The sequence below is a fragment of the Schistocerca gregaria genome, chromosome 5, assembly GCF_023897955.1.
Source record: "Schistocerca gregaria isolate iqSchGreg1 chromosome 5, iqSchGreg1.2, whole genome shotgun sequence".
Lineage (NCBI taxonomy): Eukaryota > Metazoa > Arthropoda > Insecta > Orthoptera > Acrididae > Schistocerca > Schistocerca gregaria.
The window spans coordinates 288,342,314-288,362,865 of NC_064924.1; the positions used below are offsets into that span (position 1 = coordinate 288,342,314).

The window sequence follows — 20,552 nt, forward strand, 5'->3', positions numbered from 1 at the left end:
CCAAGTATGTGAGTGGCTCGAAAACTTCTTAAGTAATAGAACCCAGTACGTTGTTCTCGATGCTGAGTGTTCATCGGAGGCGAGGGTATCATCTGAAGTGCCCCAGGGTAGTGTGGTAGGTCCACTGTTGTTTTCTATCTACACAAATGATCTTTTGGGTAGAGTGGATAGCAATGTGCGGCTGTTTGCTGATGATACTGTCGTGTACGGGAAGGTGTCGTCGTTGAGCGACTGTAGGAGGATACAAGATAACTTGGACACGATTTGTGATTGGTGTAAAGAATGGCGGCTAACTCTAAATATAGATAACTGTAAATTAATGCAGATGAATAGAAAAAAAGAATCCTGTAATGTTTGAATACTCCATTAGTAGTGTAGCGCTTGACACAGTCACGTCGATTAAATATTCGGGCGTAATATTGCAGAGCGATATGAAGTGGGACAAGCATGTAATGGCAGTTGTGGGGAAGGCGGATAGTCGTCTTCGGTTCATTGGTAGAATTTTGGGAAGATGTGGTTCATCTGTAAAGGAGACCGCTTATAAAACACTAATACGACCTATTCTTGAGTACTGCTCGAACGTTTGGGATCCCTATCAGGTCAGATTGAGGGAGGACATAGAAGCAATTGAGAGGCGGGCTGCTAGATTTGTTACTGGTAGGTTTGATCATCACGCGAGTGTTACGGAAATGCTCCAGGAACTCCGGTGGGAGTCTCTAGAGGAAAGGAGGGGTTCTTTTCGTGAATCGCTACTGAGGAAATTTAGAGAACCAGCATTTAAGGCTGAATGCAGTCGCCAACTTACATTTTGCGGAAAGACCACATAGATAAGGGAGATTAGGGCTCGTACAGAGGCATATATGCAGTCATTTTTCCCTCTTTCTGTTTGGGAGTGGAACAGGGAGAAGATGATAGCTGTGGTACGAGGTACCCTCCACCACGCAACGTATGGTGAATTGTGGAGTATGTATGTAGATGTAGATGTCCTTATGTTAGTTAGGTTTAAGTAGTTCTAAGTCTAGGCCACTGATGACCTCAGATGTTAAGCCCCATTGTGCTTAAAGCCATCTGAACCATTTTTAGTGGCAACTGTGTATACTACGTGACATCCACGAAAAACTAAACAATCCTGGAGTATTACTGCTACACTACATTATTTGTGAACATAATGAAATACAGAAACACCAGTAACTGAATGAAATGTTGACAAGATTGTTGACAGTTAATATGGTACTAAGCCGTCAGATTATAGGTTAATGAACAAAAGAAAAAGTATGGCCACAGTCGAAAGGAGCAGATAAACACCAGCTCACAGATGCTACAAAGGAATCATTCTTATAAACGACGATCGCAAAGAAACTGCAAAACCAGGTAGAAGCTGAAATCCCGCAAGTTATTCACCGAAGAGGGAAGTGTTACAATGTAGACAGTTATTTATAAATTGAGTTTATTTTTTCAAAGACGGGCATAATGTCACAACGAAGGAAATAAATTCATTTTTACTCAATTATTTTTTATCTTGTCCTTAGTTTTCCTACCTTACCCCATGTCTGTGTAGAACTATATGAAGGTGCCAATACCATCCACCTGCAGCAGCTGTAAACTGTGGCGTGTGCATGCTGTGTAGAAAAACTGATGACAAGATCTATTGTGAACTGGGCAAGCGAGGAAAAATTTGTTTGTTAGCACATTGTAACTACGATACTTCTATAGAAGTGTGATTGGTAGTGTATTGTGTTTGTGGTGATACAGTCGTTAATCGTAGGTTTCTTTTGATCTTTGCTGTAAATGATCTGAAGATGATTAACACCGAAAACTATACATAAGGAAGCGCATATGCGATCCATGGCTGAAAATAATTGCAGTAAAAATGGTTTCATGTTTCTCTGTGATGTAATTGCGTAAAAGAATTATACCTTCTGGAATAAAAATGTGTTAAAAAGCTTAAGTTTCAGAACACAAATTCCAAGGTCTAGGGTTCAACCCCCTTGATCCTAGGATTCTTTTTCATCATTTCGTTCATCTCTGGCCCTCCTTGTTACGATAGTGCAAAAGTCAAAGCAAGCAAAGGCATACCATCTCTATTAGGATCATCTCTAGTAAATCACAGAGATGTTTAAATGAATGTTTGGACTGACGACAGCTTACCTTTTTGTAATTCTGTAAGGTTTTAAAAGTTTTTCATATCATCTTTCTCATGCTAAGGAACTGTGTGACTCAAGTATCCTATAGTCAATATTTCCGTCCGCTAGAGTAGCTTTACCTTTGGTTGGTAGTGCTGCCAAAAAGTTTGAACTTCGAGTCGCGCTGGCCAATCGGATTGCTGGGTGGCGTAATTTGAGCTCGCTTGGGCAGCGTGAAAGCCATACGTTCTGTTTCCACCTGTAGTTGTGAATATCTTCTGCCTGCTGCCAACTTGTACGAGCATTTGTCTTGTGACATTGAAGTGAGCACATTGAAGCTACATCGTCCAGGATTATTAGTGTTGCTTGCTTGCATTGGCGTTAAAAATATGTTACGTGATTCATGTTACAGGATTAATAACCACATTTCAATGTGTCATCCGAACATACTAGCCGGTTTTTGTAATTCTGTAATGAGTTAATAAGTAATGCTGCTTGTGACTATATTAAAAAGGGGGTTAAGTTCCTGTGCAAATGGCTCTGAGAACTATGGGACTTAGTTTCTGAGGTCATCAGTCCCCTCGACCTTAGAACTACTTAAACCCAGCTAACCTAAGGAAATCACACACACCCATGCCCGAGGCAGGATTCGAACCTGCGATCGTAGCGGTCGCGCGGTTCCAGATTGTAGCGCCTAGAACCGTTTGGCCACCCAGCCGGCTAAGTTCCTGTCTTTTGTAAATGTGTGACTCTGTACAGCCACGTGATCCATTGCAGGTATTTGTGTGTGTCATTCACGAACTTTTCTGTCTATTTCCTGATTAACAATTGAGTTTAAAGTCAACTCACTCAGAACTGTTTACTTCACGAAGTCATTGGTCAAACCTTCGAACATGAATGCTCATCCTCGCTTATGCTTATTTAGCTTTCTTCGTGAAAGTGCCACGTTCAAGTGCAATCTGTTTCTAATATTTCTGGAACTGCCTCCAGCACAACATTAATTTCCGATTTTGTAAGCAGTTCTCATCTAAAGTCAGTGAGGTCTGGAGTGATTTTCAATACACATGTTGCATACTTTGCTTTCAAATAAGTGATTTTCCATTCGTTAGATGTCACAAAATACAGTGTACAGTTACATTTGTATTACACGTGATACTTCTATAGGGAGTGATACATTAAAACTGATAGGTTGAAATAGAACAGTCGAATATTTTGGTTGCAATTTGTCATGATTTAAATGGGTCTTTACTCCGATGCCCGTTGAAAGTTGGTTCACTAAAGCACATTTCACTGAAAGTAGTTGTATCACTTTATTGTTATTCATGGGTGAAATTTCATACAAAGGAGGATGTTTTCAGAAAACGTAATATGCTATGTACTCATACATTAAAGTTAGAAGTCAGTGACAGGTTATTACAAACGGAGTGTAAGCCCGTGTTGCGGAAGGGTGACAAAGAAATTAACCTGGCATTTGCCCTAAGTGATATAGGGTATCTGAACTGCTCTCCTCCGAAATACCAATCCAGCTGCGCCATCGCACACTGTAAGTTTGAGGACCTTTTATCACACGATCACTGAAAGAAGGCATTAGAGGCATGCTGCGTTTGAAAACAACGTAGGCACTGGCTGAGATATCACACCAAGTATTGATCGTCTGTCGTCAGTACCATACTACTGCTTCCCAAAAATATCCTCCAATTTAATCATTTTTACTGTCTTAAATCATGAAAAAGTGGACCAACGGTAATTTGTGGACGAAGAGCTAAAAGCGCTTGGAATATTAAACCCTGAGTGGACTTGCTTGCTTGCCTATTTACTTACTTACTTACCTGCCTACTTCCTCCTGAACGACAGGTTTTTGCCCTGTCCCGACCTCAGATTTCAGACCATCCTTTTCTTCTTCCAGTAGGACGAAATTCGTTGCCAAGTTACGGGAATCTCTTTTTGTCCAATCATAGAAGACAGTCTTTGTATTTCACTCTGCTGGGAGACACATTACAATTCAAAGGAAATATTTTAATTGCTGTCCAATTTCTTCATTCCTTTTCCTATCCTTTAGTGAGTGGCCTTTTATTTCTCTCAGAAATATCGTTTCACGTACCTGTATATTATTTTTTGTATTGTATTCACCTATGTCTCACTTCCATACATCAGAGTCGGGGCATCCATAGCAATACAGAAATTAGTCAAAGTCTCTCTCGTATCGTACCTTTCAGTTTCCTTACAGTTGTTCCGCACATACGAACGAAATTAAAAAGGAGAGCTACACATTATAGCAGGCGAAGTAACGTTTACTGAATGCTGAACTACACGTCAAACTGACAAAGGAATATCACACCATTTTCCAACACAGCCGTCATGTAGAAACCGTTTACTACGGCTGGAGGAAGCATTCTATTTGTCTTCATACCTCCAGAATTCCACGGTGAATCTGCGTGCAACTGAGACGTTTTGCCCACGAGAGTCCTAGTCTCTCGTACTTCAACCCTGGAGTACGTTTCCAGTTGCCGCACTATTTCGATTGCACACTGCATCGGATATCCGCACTGCACCAAAACTGTGTCTGTAGGAAGTGAAGAACGTGTTCTGTTTTCTTGCAATGGGCCACTCTTGTTGCGGAGTGGCTTAGGGTGAGGCATTTACACGCATTAATCCTCAATGATGTACGTCACTGTACTCGAGAACTGGCATATGCTATGAACTTTAATCATTCCACATGTGCATTGAACAGGGAAGGTTCAAAAATCGGGTGTAGGAGTACTTCATGTTCTAAGCCAAAATCACAAAAATCAGCAGGTTGCCATTTGTGCATCTCTTCTTGCTCGTCATCAATTGACTCGCGAACAACACCGACCATTCCTATCCTGTATCGTTACTGGTGATAAGAAATGCTGTCTAACATAAGGAAAAGAAGGGAGTAGCTAATCAAAAAGAGCCGGCCGCGGTGCCGTGCGGTTCTGGCGCTGCAGTCCGGAACCGCGGGACTGCTACGGTCGCAGGTTCGAATCCTGCCTCGGGCATGGATGTGTGTGATGTCCGTAGGTTAGTTAAGTTTAAGTAGTTCTAAGTTCTAGGGGACTTATGACCTAAGATGTTGAGTCCCATAGTGCACAGAGCCATTTTTTAAGCAAAAAGATAGCAGCAACTTCACGTACAAAGATCTGCGAGTATCAACAAAAAATGTCATTTAACCGGTGGAACAGCGACAGTGTAATGTACTACGAATTGCTTCCCCGAGGTGCGACCATCCCTCCTGACATTTATTGTCAACAACTCAGACGTCTTCCAGATGCAATCCAAAACCAACAACCAGAAAGACTGAGTGAAGTGATGCTTTTCCACCGTGACGCCCGCCCGCATTCTGCTGGAGTGAGAAAAAGCGCTATGCACGTGTTTGCAGGGAAGTCATTCCCCACCCACCTTACTCACCTGAACTTGCGCCCTCATATTTTCACCTTTTCCTCTCGCTATCGAACAATCTTAAAACTGTCTTCTTGGATGAAAATGCGCTCCGAACATGGCTTGGCGAGTTCTTCCTCTCAAAACCACGTGATTTCAAAAGTCGCGGAATCGAAAAGTTACCCCAACGTTGGCAGACTGTATAATATAGGATAATGTAATGTTAATGACTAAAGTCTCTGTTACGTGTATCTGTTGAGTTTATTAAACTTATGCAAAAACGCCACGAACTTATGAAGCAAACCCAATACTTTCAACTGTCGTGTAATTAGTATACGAATCATTAATTAAATCCTTAATCAGAATTTTTATAAAAGTGATCTCTCCAGCATCTATTCCACAATCACTCCTTACAATCGTAAGTTGCAGTTCATGTTTCGTCCTCCATATTTCTCACAGAAATGACGCTCCACATACAGTACTTCTGCGACACGCTCACGACACATTACACAAACCAAACGATGCAACTCTTCGTTAAAACTGTCCTCTCTTCTGATAACCAAAACTGTTAAAGGCCTCATACCGATAAACAACATACTAGAATTCTTTGAACGATTTTTTTTAGTTTCTAACAAAGACGGTGAGGGTAAAGATGAAGAAAATTTTAATCGAGGATGATCACTAGAAAGCGTTTTGTTGCTAAAATCGAAACCATCGTTGACGACTGCTTCTGCTCAAAGTGTTTTGCGAAGTCTCTGGGTTCATTTTAGGGTTAACAGAGAACGTATTCCGCTGACTATATAAAAATTATCAGGTAGCTTTGCCGAGGGTGCGTAAAATGTTCAGTAGCTATGAAAAACAATCAACAACATTTTCGTGTTTGTTATTTATTATAAAAGGCAAGGGCTACACTTCCAAACATAAAATGTATGCCTGTTGTGTTGGATGAACTTTCGTACCAGCAGCGTGCAATTAAACGAACTATCACTACAAGAAACCAAACGTAGATGGCATACAGATGATATTCGTTAAGCGAACGTCTGTCAGCACTCAGTTCCCGAGCTACCACAGAAGAAAGATTATACACTTCAAATTAAAACCATATACGTCCATCCTTAACGAGATATCTGCGAATGACAAAGCGGATATTTTTACTATTGGGAATGGACAACATAGCCTGAAAGGATTCGCCGTAAGAGACTTGTTGCCAGCTGTTAATCATCAGGTCCCTCTAGCTCTGGCCGACGTGTTAGTGGAGAGAGGATCTGACGGAATTCCACGTCCACGAGTATCTGCACCATTTGTTAAACGTCTACTGCTTCTCCGACGGTTCATCGACATTGCGCAAAAAAACTGAACACGCATAAGATATCCGGATTTCCAGACTAAAAGGACTAGTTTTCAGTGGTCACTGATCGAACGACATTATGCTGTGGTTGATACTCTGAACGTTTAACAGCCAACGAAAGAATGCCGCCAGTTGGCAATTCCGGAACTTCTACATGGAAACAACTCTTCTGCCTGGGACTACCGTCTGCCGTGAAACATCTGATGCTCCGTCATTCCGCAAGAACGAAGCCGAACCGCTCTTGTTTAGAACCAGAACATGTCGAGACTAGAAAATTTCATTTTTTCTACACCTTGTACAAACTTTAGGGATTGATCAAACAGAAGATGCAATACAAATAGACTGCGGTCTAATATGCACTGTACCATGGAGCCACAGTTACAGTATGCGTGGTTTTCACTAGACGGTGGTACTGTTCCTCATGTCATGTCCTAGCGCCCTCTCCTGCCATAGGAATTGGTGATGTTGTGACCGAGTCTCTTTTCTTGCTGACTCACCTTCTAGTTGATGTAATACAGCTTTGTACATAATGGTTTCGTACTCGAATTGAGAGCTTGACTACAAGGTGTTTTCTTGTGGAAAGGCAAATGTCAATGGGCGACGGGCAGCAAGGTTGTGTCAGGAGATCTATCCACAGCATTCAATGTTTGCAACAGTGTTTCGCCGTTTGTCTGAGACAGGGTCGTGTCAGGAGGCAGGAAATCATGAAGGACGTACCTGAAAAGTTCGGACACCAGACTTAGAGGTAAATGTGATTAACATTGTGGAAGGCCCTCCAGTAAAGGTAAGCCAGACGACCGCGTGAAACATTCTCTATGATAGCTGTGGCCACCCCCATCACTTACAGAGCTTATCGGCTTTCCACATCAGGAACATTCTGTCACTGGATTCTTCACCAGGTAACCACGATTCCGGGATTTGCAGATGCGGCAACCTTTATACGGAGCGGAATCTTCAACTTTCATCTGTGGGATAGTATGCAGAATCCTCATGGTATGGCGACAGCAATCATCAGCATCGGTGCACCCGGAATGTGTGGGGCGGGGTAATTGGCGACGGTATTTTGGGAACAGTCCTCCTCCCTCATCGCGTAAAGGCCGGAACTATGGGCTTTTCTTGTGGGTGACTTTGCCTGCCGTGCTGGAAGAAGTACCATCGATGATTCGAAGGGTTATGTAACTGCAACATGATGATGCTACAGCCCACTTCGCCTGTCACGTCCGGATACATCTCAGTCGCGTCTTCCCTAGTCAAAAGGATCGAATGAGGGGGTCCAGCTCCATAGCCTGCTCGTTCACCGGATTTAAGCCCCTGCGATTTCTGGTTATAGGGCCGCCTCAAAAGTATAGTGTATACAGAGGCCATACCAGATGTGGAGCCTGCCACTGTGGACAAGTGGTTCTAGGTGCTTCAGTCCGGAACTATGCGGCTGCTAGGGTCGCAGGTTCGAATCCTGCCTCGGGCATGGATGTGTGTGATGTCCTTAGGTTAGTTAGGTTTACGTAGTTCTAAGTCTAGGGGACTGATGACATCAGATGTTAAGTCCCATAGTGCTTACAGCTATTTGAACCATTTGAACTTGGAGAAAGTGTTTGCGCAGCATTCGCCTACATGGTGTAACTGAGGCGGAATGAGGGGAACCAGCCCGCATTCGCCTAGAAAACCGCCTTAAAAACCATTCACAGACTGGCCAGCACACAGAACCTCGACACTAACCCGCCGGGCGGATTCGCGCCGGGGACCGGCACGCCTTCCCGACCGGAAAGCAGTGCGTTAGACAGCACGGCAAACCGGGTTTGCTACGCCATCTTAGTGGAAGGACTTGAATGCCCGCATGGTACCGCTCTACTGGTTGACGTCGTGTTACATCAATAACCTTCACATCATCCATGTATTGTTTCCAGCGGACTGCATCCACCATTGAACCAAACAGATGAAAGTGGGAAGTGCGTGATCTGGGCTGTAGAATGAATGAGGAGAAACAGCTCAGTGAAATTTTGTGCTCTATTCTCCGGTGAGCAAATTTGTTTGAGGCCTTGCGTTGTCATGGAGAAAGGGAAATTCGTTTGAATTTTTGTGGCGTTGAACAAGCTAAAGTCATGTCCTCAATTAACTGAGGGAGCGCAATACATTTCAGAGTTGATCGTTGCACCTTGAGGGAGGACATCAAACTGAGTAAGCCTCTCAGAGTCCCAGAAGATCGTCGCCATGACTTTACCGGCTGAAGGTGTGCCTTTAAACCTTTCTTCGGAGCAGAGGTGCAATGGTGCCACTCCACGGATTGCTGTTTTCAGTTTCATCGTCTGTGACGATTTTTGACAAAAAAATTATCACGATCTGCCTCGTAACACACAAGCGATTCCTCACAGACGGTCCTTCGTTGCTCTTTATGGTGTTGTGTTAGGCGGCGAGGAACCGAGTGGGCACACACCTTTGAGTGCCCCATCTGGTGGTAGAGTGTACCATAACTACCAACAGAGTCGTCCAGTTGTGCATCGAGGTGGCTGATTGTGATCCGTCGAGCACCTCGAATGAGACTGTCCACACGTTCCCACATTTCAGGAGAGACAGCTGTGTGCGAGAGATCGGACAGGTTTGGCCGACCTTTTACAATGTCAGACGCCTCGCCCACAGACTCACCGTGCTTTTGTTCTCTTCAAGGTCTCCGTAAACATTCTGTAAATGCGTATGAATATCTGCAATGCTCTGATTTTCCGCCAGAAGAAACTCTATGACAGCTACTTGGAGCGTACCTCCGATACAGACGCCATTTGAAAGGCTTCGTATAGCGATGCCACCTATTGGAAATATTTCACTATGCTCCAAAAAATTCCACTGTTTTTCAGGCGGAATGGGCAGAGGAAAAAATGTGTTGCATTACTTTTTGAACACGCCAATGAGGTGTCTGGATGCAGGACCAACCCTGCGGTAGGGTGGGAATCTTAGGAAGGCATCGCTGCGTTAAAAGCCGGAGGTAGCGGTTGGACGAGACCGCCGGGGTAGCGACGAGGGCGTGATGCGGTGCCGCCTGTTGCGGCTGGGAGGATGGTACACGCGTAACCAGTCCCAGCCAGGCGGCAACAGGTGTCGCGGTGTCGGCCATAAAGCACGCTGGCGACCCCACCAGCGGATCGTCGCTCCAGCCAGCACAGCGCGCTGGCGGACTCCGCCTCTGAACAGTTACGCTTCCAACTCTCTCATAACGATAGAATGTTATCGTCAGTTCTACATCTACAACGACACTCTGCAAACCACTGAAGCACTTCTCATAGTACCACATATTACGGCTCCATTAGATTCATATGGAGTGCGGTAAGACACGGTGCGTAAATGGATCTGTGTGAGCTTCAGTTCATGTAATCTTATGTACAGGGCTGTGTTATATTCCTCATTTAATAATTGTTTTTCAGTTTTTACAAGTAGGCTTTCGCTAGACAGTTGGCGCCTATCTTCAACTCCTCCAGTTTGTTTGTCATTATCTCTGTTAAGCTTTTCCGTGGGACAAACAATTTTGTGAAATGTGTTCGTAATTGCGAATATCAACAACAATCAGCCGTATAATGGGTTGACTACAGTGAAAATTTGTGCTCAACCCTGATTCGGACCCGGATTTCCCCCTTATTGAGAGCGGTCACCTTACCATTACGCTATCCGAGCACGCTTCACACCCAGACCCAAACTTCCATATAACGTAGATCATGTGTCTTCAACCTGTACTCATCTTTACATTTTGTCAGTTCCCGTACAGTGGACAAATTTTAACTGGAAGTCGCTTGTCGGTTTCGGCGGACAGATTGGATGCTGCAGTGCCTCTGTTGTTCAGAAGTACGATGCAAAGTTCTTTCGGAAACGCATGCGTGTCAGAAGGTGCAGGGAAAATTGGAAATTTGTAGTAATGTGTTATGGGACCAAACTTCTGACGTTATCGGTCCCTAAGCTTACACGCTACTTAATCTAACTTAAACTAACTTACGCTAGGGATAACACACACACACACCCCCATGCCCGAGGGAAGACTCGAACCTCCGATAGAGGGAGCCACACGCCCGTGACAAGGCGCCTGAGACCGCTCGGCTACCCCGCGTGGCAGGTACAGGGACACTGGTGACTGCAGTCATTACGAAATACACCGAAGAGCCAAAGAAACTGGTACACATGCAGAAGTGCAGCAACACGTCGTGGCATGGACTCGACTAATGTCTGAAGTAGCGCTGGAGCGAACTGACACCATGAATCCGGCAGGGATGACCGTAAATCTGTAAGAGAACAAGGCGATGGAGATCTCTTCTAAACAGCATGTTGCAAAGCATCCCAGATATGCTCAATGATGTTCATGTCTGGGGGATTTGGTGACCCGATGAAGTACTTAAACTAAGAAGAGTGTTCCTGGAACAACTCTGTAGCAGTTCTAGACGCGTGGGGTATCACATTGTCCTGCTGGAATTGACCAAGTCCGTCGGAATGTACAATGGGCATCAATGGATGCAGGTGATCAAATAGCATGTTTACGTACGTGTCTCCTGTCAGAGTCGTATATAGACATACCAGGAGTCCCATATCACTCCGAACGCACACGCCTCACACCGTTACAGAACATCCACCACCTTGAAGAGTCACCTCCTGACATGCAGGGTCCATGGATTCATGAGGTTGTCTCCATAGCGATTTACGTCATTCGCTCGATAGAATTTGAAACGAGACTCATCCGACCAGGCAACATGTTTCCTGTCGTCAACAGTCCAATGTCAGAGTTGGCGGGTCGAGGCGTAAACCGCAAAGCTTTGTGTCGTGCTGTCATCAAGAGCATACGAGTGGGCCTTCGGCTGCGAAAGCACAGATCGATGATGTTTCGTTGAACGGACCACACGCTGACTCTTGTTGATGGCCAGCACTGAAATCTGCAGCAGTTTGCGGAAGGGTTGCACTTATGTCCCGTTGAACGATTTTTTTACGTCGTCGTTTGTTCCGTCGTTGCACAATCTTTCTCCGACCCTAGCGATGTCGGAGATTTGACATTTTATCTGATTCCTGACATTCACGGTACTCCCGTGAAATGATGGTACGGGAATATCCCCACTTCATCGCCGGCCGCTGTGGCCGAGTGGTTCTAGGCTCTTCCTTGCGGAACCGCGCTGCTGCTACGGTCGCAGGTTCGAATCCTGCCTCGGGCATGGATGTGTGTGATATCCTTCGGTTAGTTAGGTTTATGTAGTTCTAAGTGTAGGGGACTGATGAGCTCAGATGTTAAGTCCCATCATAGTGCTTAGAGCCATTTGAACCATTTGAACCCCACTTCATCGCTACCTCGGAGATGCTGTGTCCCATCGCTCGTACGGCGACTATAACTCGACGTCCATACTCACTTAAATCTTGACAACACGCCATTGGAGCAGAAGTGGTCTAATCATCTAACAACTGCGCCAGACACTGGCTGTCTTATACAGGTGCTGCCGATCGCAGCACCGTATTCTGCCTGTATACATATACACTCCTGGAAATTGAAATAAGAACACCGTGAATTCATTGTCCCATGAAGGGGAAACTTTATTGACACATTCCTGGGGTCAGATACATCACATGATCACACTGTCAGAACCACAGGCACAGAGACACAGGCAACAGAGCATGCACAATGTCGGCACTAGTACAGTGTATATCCACCTTTCGCAGCAATGCAGGCTGCTATTCTCGCATGGAGACGATCGTAGAGATGCTGGATGTAGTCCTGTGGAACGGCTTGCCATGCCATTTCCACCTGGAGCCTCAGTTGGACCAGGGTTCGTGCTGGACGTGCAGACCGCGTGGGACGACGCTTCATCCAGTCCCAAACATGCTCAATGGGGGACAGATCCTGAGATCTTGCTGGCCAGGGTAGTTGACTTACACCTTCTAGAGCACGTTGGGTGGCACGGGATGCATGCGGTCTTGGCGTGCATCCGTGCGTCGCTGCGGTACGGTCCCAGGTCGACGGGCACGTGCACCTTCCGCCGACCACTGGCAACAACATCGATGTACTGTGGAGACCTCACGCCCCACGTGTTGAGCAATTCGGCGGTACGTCCAGCCGGCCTCCCGCATGCCCACTATACGGCCTCGCTCAAAGTCCGTCAACTGCACATACGGTTCACGTCCACGCTGTCGCGGCATGCTACCAGTGTTAAAGACTGCGATGGAGCTCCGTATGCCACGGCAAACTGGCTGACACTGACGGCGGCGGTGCACAAATGCTGCGCAGCTAGCGCCATTCGACGGCCAACACCGCGGTTCCTGGTGTGTCCGCTGTGCCGTGCGTGTGATCATTGCTTGTACAGCCCTCTCGCAGTGTCCGGAGCAAGTATGGTGGGTCTGACACACCGGTGTCAATGTGTTCTTTTTTCCATTTCCAGGAGTGTATTTGTATTTGAATACACATGCATATACCAGTTTCCTTGGCGCTTAAAGTGCATATGGAACGTATTCGCAGTTGCGAATATCGACAGTTATTAGCCGTATGATGGAATGAAGGCAGTTAAAATTTGTGCCGGACCGAGATTCGAACCCATATTTCCCGCATATCGCGAGCGGTTGCCTTACTATTAGGAAATCCGAGCACCCTTCACAGCCAGACCCCAAATGTCTGTGTATCGTCAACAATGTGTCTACATGCATTCACGTCCGAAGGAACTTTGGATCGTATACAACATGAACAGCAAGAGTCCCAACACAGATGAGGCACGCCTGAAGCTACTTCTGCGTCTGGTGACGACGTTCCATTCCAGATAACGGCTGTGCCCTCCCTACTAAGAAATGCTCAAGTTATTCCTAGTCAGTTAAGGACCCCATACAACGTACTTTTGGTAATAAGCGTGATGTAGCGCTGAAGGGTGTTGTGTATGTTTTGACGCCGATAGAGGCGAATTATAGAATGATACTGGAGGTAATATCAGAATGCAGCCTTTTCTCGTAGCTTGTCGCTGCAGCGCGGCGTGTTGCTACGGGACTACTGCGTCCCTGTGCAAGCTGCTATGACGGCACTGTCGACCGTGTGCGCTTTCCTGCTTTTATATTTAGCAGACCGTCAGGCTAAATAGCTAACTACCTAAACGGATACAATATCGTATTTGCTGAATTTTGAACGATTTATAGACGAAATTCGGCTCTGTGAAGACTGCGGATCGCTATGTGACTGTCCATTTCGTTTATACTAGTGGCTTCCAAACTTTCTGAGACCATTACCCCTGAATGAGATAAGATATTTACCTACATACCCTACAGAGTGTACCACCAGATACATGCTGGGGGAGGGCGGGGGCCGTAGGGTGGGGTGTACTTTTACACATATTCTGGTATGATCAATTTAATTAATAACAGCTCCAGTTGCTAAAAAATTCATTATTTTATTCCTCGACAGGTCTCCTTTGTTAGACTGAAAAAATAGACAGCCGGAGAGGAAGGAGGAAACAAAACATCACGTGTTTAGAGAGTATGGGTCTTTATTTCAGTGATTACAAGTACGATGCTGTACCCCCTCTGGCCTGGATGAATGCACAGATTCTGTTGGGAAGGGTGTCATAAAGACGTTGTATCCGCTTGTGAGGCAAGCTGTCCCATAACTGTGTTCGATATCCCGAATACTGGTTCTGGGGTGGAGATGCGTCAGTGGTGGTTCCACATTTGTTCTACTGGGGGCAGGTTTGGGGATCTGAGAAGCAAAGCGCTGATTCACCCTATGATAATATTCTGAGGAATATAAGTACTTAAGTTCTACAGTTTCCATTAAGGTTCATCAGCATGAAAAGAAAGTCGGAAATTGAAAGCTGAGGCGGGCAAGGCGTCTGTAGAGTTTGCGCAGCCTCAAGAAGTGTGCGTGACACACCGAGCTCACCGAAAGACTTTCTCTCCAGACGTTGTTAATAAAAGTCACTTTCTTTAAGTCTGAGTAAGGATGCAAGGAAAAGTTACTTTTCGCGCTATAAGGAATTCTGAACGACGGGGATCTGTAAAAATAGTGGGCAGTAAATTTTGATGCGATACTTTCAAGAAGAGATACAATTCACACTTAGGATTCCCGAAAATGTTGCTGCCTTCAATGAGCAAGAAAAAGACCCATTGATGACTTAAAAAATTAGAGGACGTTCTAATAGATCTGAACGTGAGCGACAATACTGGTATAGACGGCAACTGCAATAAAAATGCTGTGTCAAACATTGGTGAATCTGGAAAAGTAGTAAGGAAAGACTGCATATTGTATGAAACGGGGAGACACGCATACTCAATGTGTTTCTGCTACTGGTGTATGCAGGGTGAAAAGTACTTAAACCGACAAACTCTGGGAGGTTGTAGGGGACAGCAAAACAAATATTTTTCCCTAATGTCTTTTTTTTCCTATGGGGTGTATTTACACCGGTAGAGGAAGGTTTCTCTGGTGGCAAATTAATTAAACCAACAAACACTTTTCCATTTTCTTATGACTAAGAGACAAACATTAACACAACCCAATTTCAATTATAGTAGATTTTCAAAAATGCCTCCATTGACACGTAAACAAAGGTTACACCGACGGATCATGTTCTGTCTGATACGGGCAAAAACCCCAGGAGTATACTGAATTTTTCCTGCTGCTGCTACTATCCGGGCAACCAGATCCTCTTCTGATGCAACAGGAGTTGCGTAAACAAGGTTGCGCACCTCTCCCCACACAAAAAAGTGCAGAGGGGACATATCTGGGGATCTAGCAGGCCATGGTACAGGACCACCTCTGCCAATCCACGTTTCTGGGAACCGTCGGTCCAGGAATTGACGCACACGACGACTGAAATGTGCCGGCGCCCCGTCATGTTGGAACAACATGCGTTGTCTTGTAGGGAGTGGGACGTCTTCCAGCATGCTCTGGCGAGAAAATTGTAATAGTGCCTGCCATTTAATGGCCTAGGTAGCAGATACGGCCCAACAACCCCGACCCACACATTAACGAAGAACCGCACTTGTTCAGCGCTAGTAACTGTGGCATGTGGGTTATCCTCACTCCAAACTTGCGAATTGTGCGTGTTGAAGACTCCATCACGCCCGAAAGTTGCTTCATAGGTAAACAACACAGAGGATGGAAATGTAGGATGCATTTCACAGTGTCCCAGGTACCACTGCGAAAACTGTGCTCTGGGTGGATAATCAACTGGTTCCAAGTTGTGGACACGCTGTAAGTGAAACAGACATAACAGTTGCCCTCGAGGGACTGTTCTTACATTCGCCTGATTCGTCCCAATGTTACGTGCAATTAGACGAGTGCCGATTGAAGGATCCCGCTCCACATGCTGCAAGACAGCTTCCTCAAATTGCAGCGTTCTTACCGTGCGACGGCGTCCCTGTCCAGGTAATCTGCTAAATGACCCGGTCTCACGCAGACGTTGGTACACAGCAGCAAAGGTCGTATGATGCGGGATACGGCGATTAGGATATTGTTGTTGAAAAACCCGCTGTGCAGCTCGTCCGTTGTGGTACGCTAAGTGGTAAGCAAAAAGCATATCAGTGTACTCACTCCAGGTGTATCGCTCTATTAGTAAGCAGAGACAATGCACTACTACACTGGTGGACAGCAGTTGCCTACAACTGAAGAGCGTAACACGGCCTCCACCGGTATAAATAATCCCCACATGAAAAAATGACATTAGGGAAAAATATTTGTTTTGATGCCCCCTACAATCTCCCAGAGTTCGTCGGTTTAAATACTTTTCACCCTGTAGATATCACTTATAATTCATTCAGGGGGTATTAGGTGCAGTAAACTACGAAGAACTAGTTCAGCAAACGTCCTGGTAACACTTTCTCCGAGGGGTTGGATGCGTAGTGACGCTTTTCAGCAATACGTCTAGTTTTTCTTCAGTTACATTCCACCTACTTCGTTTGGAAACGAAATTATTGGTAAATGTCTTTAGTGTTTAAGTAACATATATTCAACTTATGCTTATAAGAAAAATGTTGTATTTTTCCTTGACTTAAGTTTCTTAACATAATAAAAGGAGTTAGATGTCAGCTTTCTTGTTAGGAAAGGAAAACAAGTTATAAATAAAAATCTGTCGCTAATTCATTACCACTTATCTTAAGACAGAAAATAAACTCTTGAAAAATAATACTAGGAAATATATCCGCCTCTGAAATGCGATAAAGATTTCATTAGTATATCCGCCTTCGAAGTACAATACATACTTCATTACACTGTAAGGAGTGGTATTGAATTAAATCACTTACGTGATTTACGTCTTTCTATGTTATATTACCTACTATATTGTCAAAACTATGTCAAGGGCCCGTGATCTCGCGATAGATGGAAAGTTTATGGTCATATTTACTGTTCCGGCTGACTGCTCGTAACCTCTTACAAAGCTACTATTACGGTCGCGATAGTTATTTTTTTCTAAGTTACAAGGTACCAGTTCACCCGGATACAACAACTCGCTGGCTTGCGATTGTCCATCGTACTTGGAGCCTCCGAGGTCACCGATAAGTTACGGGGATGACACGGCGCAATAACAAGTACCGAGGTGTTCCAAACGAGACACATTACTCGTAAGTAATTGGTCGTTAATGCCTACATAACTCAGTATACGGCAACGAGAACTGCAACTGATCACTTTTCCTAACCAACGGCTCGGTCAAAGGTTAGCATTTGCTAATGTAGGAGTTATGCCACTCATAACTATGCATTAGTGGTTTGTGTTGCAACACCCTTCTAATGATTGAAGAATGGTATCGGATACGACTTAACAAAATATGTGTGTAGGTATTAATCGGGAACGTAACAGTGGAAGTCTCTTATTCTAAAAATTTTATTCATTACCAATGACTTTTCTTCGCCCTCTGGCCTTACGATATACGTAAAGAAAGGAGAACAGCCGCAGATGTCCTTGAAGGAAACAAAGTAGATTGTAGATTTCACTTCTCGTATACTGAGTGAGGAAATGGGTGGGTCTTACAATGTTTGTTCTATGCTAGTCAGTATATATAGTAAATTTGGTTCTGAAACATAACTATTTAATTACTTCAGTATTCATCCACACAGATCACTTACCAGTGATCTTAGAAATGTCACCTTAATAAGGCAATAAAAAATTAATAACGAAACGCAGTTAAAAGTTATTAACTAGCAAAATTTTATAAACTCGTAAATGCAAGCATATAATTACTTAAGTTTGACCGTGATTTGTAAACAATTTTTGATAGTCTTTTATACACACACTTGCAAAGTAAGTAGCTGGAAACGCCGAAAATAGTGTTACATTGTTCATTCACGTGTCACCGATATTGGTCCTGTGAGACCTGAGTTTCTCCTGGCGTATACAACTTTCAAATAACTTCCGGGAATTCAGCCAGGTAACACTTTCAGCGACCGCCGATATTTCGGCGGGAGAACACTCCGCCATTTTTAAGGCAAACTGCGACGGACAGGCGGCGGTCATGCTAATTTAAAACCTCGGTTCTCGGACTGATGAAGGAAAGATAACACACACACACTGAACACTAGTGCCACCAAAGATGACCAAAGTCAGAGATATCGATAGTGAGACTATGAATTCCCAGGTGAGGTAGCATTGACTCTGTCCCTCTGTTTTTTGACAAGGGAGAGAGCCTGTTGTTGTTTACATGATTATGTACAATAGGTGCAACGTTTACTATCTGATTCCGCGTATCGCAGAATCGGTGCTGACCCCACAAAAAGTGTTGAGAGAAAGACCAACAGCCTCCTGAAGAAACGTGGTTTGTCACAGGACACTATCAAGAGTCTTAACACCTATAGTGCTCTTCCCCCTAGATTATATGGTCTTCCGAAGGTTCACAAGGAAGGGGTTCCTTTCAGTCCTATAGTGAGTATCATCGGCGCTCCGACAAATCGTGTATCCAAGCAACTTGCTTCTCTGTTGATTCCACAAGTAGGTCGGTGTGAACATCATATCAGGAACTCAGCTGATTGCTTACGTCGTTTGGAGGGACTGTGGTTGAATGACTTTGATATTTCAGTGAGTTTCGATGCGGTCTCTCTCTTCACTCGTGTTCCTCTGTCTGATTCGTTGCTGTTAATTGAGCCCCAGTTTGGCGCTGAATTAACTACTTTCTTTCGGCATGTGTTGATATCCACTTACTTTTTATTTAATGACCAGTATTACGAGCAGACAGATGGTGTTACGATCGGTAGTCCGTTGTCTCCTGTGATCGCAAATTTGTTTATGGAAGACTTCGAGGAGCGTGCATTGGAGTCGGCGCCTTTGAAACCCGCCTGTTTCTTTAGACACGTTGACGATACCTTCGTTGTTTGGCCTCATGGTACGGAGAATTTGAATGTCTTTTTCGAACATCTGAACTCTATCCACCCGAACACTCGTTTTACGATGGAGATGGAAGAGGATGGTTGTCTTCCCTTTCTTGACGTGTTGGTTAGGAGGAAGGATGATGGATCATTGGGACATGCAGTCTACGGGAAACGTACTCACACCGACTAATCTTTGTCACTATCCGGCTCAGCGTGAAGGGGTACTTCGTACGTTGGTACACAGGGCACATGTCGTTTCTGACGCTGAGACTTTGCCAGCTAAGCTGTCCCATCTTGAAGTTACATTTCGTCAAAATGGTTAGAGTGATAGATTGAACGTGCGTTGCGCTATCGACCAACTGTACATCGGGTGATTGATGATAATTCTGAGTCAACAGCTAAGTCTACTGCTTTTTGCCTTACGTAGGAAACACGTCCAACAGGATCGTCGTATTTTACGGAAATACGATGTGAAATGTGTCTTTCGACCTCCGTCTAAAATTAGAGCACTTTTGACTTCCGTTAAGGATGATCTTGGACTGCGTAAGGCGGGTGTATATCGTATTCCTTGTAACTGCGGCATGGCATATATTGGTCAAACTATCAGGACCGTGGAGGACCGATGTACTGAGCATAAACGGCACACACGATTACAGCAGCCAAGTAGATCTGCTGTTGCCGAACATTGCTTGGATACTGGTCACCCCATGTTATATAATAACACCGAGACATTGGCGTACACGTCCAGCCACTGGGACAGTGTTATTAGGGAGGCAGTTGAGATTAAATTAGCGAGCAACCTCGTTAACAGGGATGGAGGTTTCTATTTAAACTCTGTTGGGAATCCGGCTCTCTCCCTTGTCAAAAAAACATAGGGAAAGTGCCAATGCTACCTCACCTGCGAATTCATAGTCTCACTATCGATACCTTTGGTGGCACTAGTGTTCAGTGTGTGTGTTATCTTTCCTGCTTCAGTCCGACAGCCGAGGTTTTAAATTTGCATGTACGCCGCCTGTTCGTTGCAGTTTGCCTTGAAAATGGCGGGGTGTTCTCCCACCGAAATATCGGCGGTCGCTGAAAATGTTACCTGGCTGAATTCCCGGAAGTTATTTGAAAGATATTGGTCCTGTGCTTGATCAGGAAGACCATGTTCTACACGCTGTGAAGAAGAGCCAGATATCAGCGGAAGAGAAGTTACCCTAGAAAGTGGCACGTGCGCAAGTTCTGTTTACGACACGAGCAAGTGACGTACCCTTATCATCTTCAACATAAGCAAGGCCTTACGCCTGACGATCACACACACACACACACCACACACACACACACACACACACACACACACACACACACACACACAAAAGCGCACGCACGCTCGCGCTCCAGGACTTAGTAGAAGACATGC

At 44.8% G+C, this 20,552-nt stretch overlaps 1 protein-coding gene across 1 annotated transcript in view; it reads right to left on the minus strand.

The window, feature by feature from the left end:
- LOC126272956 (protein Wnt-2) overlaps nucleotides 1-20,552 on the minus strand; it is a 1,102,555-nt gene that overhangs the window by 479,213 nt on the left and 602,790 nt on the right. The gene's annotated exons all lie outside the window — the stretch shown is intronic.